This window comes from Pan paniscus, chromosome 14 (genome assembly GCF_029289425.2).
Source record: "Pan paniscus chromosome 14, NHGRI_mPanPan1-v2.0_pri, whole genome shotgun sequence".
NCBI lineage: Eukaryota > Metazoa > Chordata > Mammalia > Primates > Hominidae > Pan > Pan paniscus.
This window is the reverse complement of record NC_073263.2, coordinates 63,939,931-63,942,427: the sequence shown is the minus strand read 5'-3', so window position 1 is coordinate 63,942,427 and position 2,497 is coordinate 63,939,931.

Here is a 2,497-nt window from a genome sequence, read left to right as displayed (position 1 = left end):
AAAATACACCTCATTGAAGTTTCATACAATGGTAGCACTGAGGGCCATTATTACTCTAATTTAATTCAGTGTGCAGGTTGCCAACACTTCAAAATGTTCTTAGCTTGGGCTTACAGAATATCAAAATAGTATTCCCTCATAAGAAATCCTTTCCTGAAGCAAAGAAAATTCTTATGAATTAAATCAACACATATTTCAAAATAGCTTTCCATTGGGAATTTCCAATTTTTATATCAGACTTACTTAACTCTCTTTTGTGTAAATATAAAAGTACTTTTAGCAGTACATTATCCCTGAAGAACACATTTCAACAGAATCCAGAACTTGGCCCAGGATAGCTCATATTATGAATTTCTAAATAGTCCTATGTTGATAGATCCATTGATTTCTTTTCCTTTGCAAATCTTGATGGACCCACTTTTGAATTTTTGATTAGTTAATTTATTTAGCAAATATTTATTAACTCCTTGTCATGTTCTGGGATTTTGAGTTGTTCTAGTTGACCAGCTTCCCCAGGAAAGACTTCTCTCCTTTGGTTTGATTTGTGCCAAAGATGTGTCTAAGACATGGTGCAATGTTGAAGCAGTTTATTCTGGAAGCACTCTTATAAGATGAATAGCAGGGGCAGGCCAGTGTCATTGGGCAGATACAATCATGTGGGCAGACAATCAACTGAGCTGGAGGGTCTCTGTTTGGAGACCATTCATAGAGTCCGAGGGTCTCTTCCTACTTTCTTGTACCTGTATTTAGTCTATTTCAGTTACCAAGTGTTTTCTTGTTTGATTGTTTTATAAAGGGAGTTTAAGCTATTGTTATAAGAAGAAGCTTTGTTTTAAGGTTTATGAAAGATACATATGTGCTGAGGTGGTCATGTCTCCCAGAAATTCCAAGGCCAGGATTGAAAATCCCCAGGTTAGGTTGTATCACACTGCAAAAGGACAAGTAGTATTAGCCCTGTGAAATGTTTAAGCAAGTCTTATGGCTACAATTAATATTTTAATTTATCTTTTAACCAATGATATGTCTCTTATGGTATACTACATACTGCATACTTAAGCATTGTGCTTGGACAGTAAATGAAAGATAATTTGTACATGATATCGTGGCTTCCTTTGGGGGTAAAAAAATAAACACAAATCAAACAACCACACAACACAGTTCATCAACACAGAGAGGAATGTTTGTTTTTCTATGAAATATAAAAGGAATGGATATGATTTCATTTGGGAGAGTGGCTGAAGAGCAAAATTGACTTGGAATCATTCTGAGGAAATGAAATGCAAGCATTTCCAATGGCTATAGGATGGATTCATGTCCATTCCATATGTGGTTCATATCTATCCCACAGCAAAAGTCATCTTGAATACAACACCTCCTGAATGGGCTCCCAACTGAAGTGATCTCAGTGGAAAGAAGGTACAGAAGTCATAGATCAGCTAGAGATTGCTATTGCCAGAAAATTCTAGTTGGCTGTGTCCAGTAAGATAAACTGCAAGAAACCTACAAAATTTCTCCAGGAATAGGCCAGAGTCAACTCACCTTTCTTGGAATAATTCCAATTTATGCCTGCAGTTAGTCAACTAATAGCTCATAATGGCATTTGGAGCCCCCATCTTACTTTAAAATTGGTCCATTTGAAATGATAACTTACATGTTATCATTGTCATGATAACTTACATGTTATCATTGTCATGATAACTTACATGTTATCATTGTCATGATAACTTACATGTTATCATTGTCATGATAACTTACATGTTATCATTGTCATGATAACTTACATGTTATCATTGTCATGATAACTTACATGTTATCATTGTCATGATAACTTACATGTTATCATTGTCATGATAACTTACATGTTATCATTGTCATGATAACTTACATGTTATCATTGTCATGATAACTTACATGTTATCATTGTCATGATAACTTACATGTTATCATTGTCATGATAACTTACATGTTATCATTGTCATGATAACTTACATGTCATTTCACGTCATTGTCTATTTTTTAGACCAAAAGAAAATTAGCTGACTTAGTTTGGGCTGCTATAAGAAAATACCATAAACAAAGTACTTAAACAGCAAATATTTATTTCTCAGAGTTCTTCAGGCTAGAAAGTTCGAGATCAGCATGCCAACAGATTTGGTGTCTGGTAACAGCCCTCTTCCCATTTTGCAGATAACTACCTTTTTCATATATTCTCACATGGTGGAGAAAGAGATCATGTCTCTCATATTTCTTCTCATAGAAAATGACTCCCAGTCAAGAGGGCTCCATCCTCATGATCTAATTACTCCCCATGAGGGCTCATTTCCAAATAACATTGCATTGGGGTTTCTGATTTTTGATTGGATACAAAGATTCAGTCTCTAGCAGTGGCATTTTGACATATGCCACACAGGAGAGGTCATTAGTTTTGGATGATGTTTTGTTACGATAGCAAGAAATTCTTTGCTGGAACTTACTTTCTTCAAGTGAACCCTGAAGG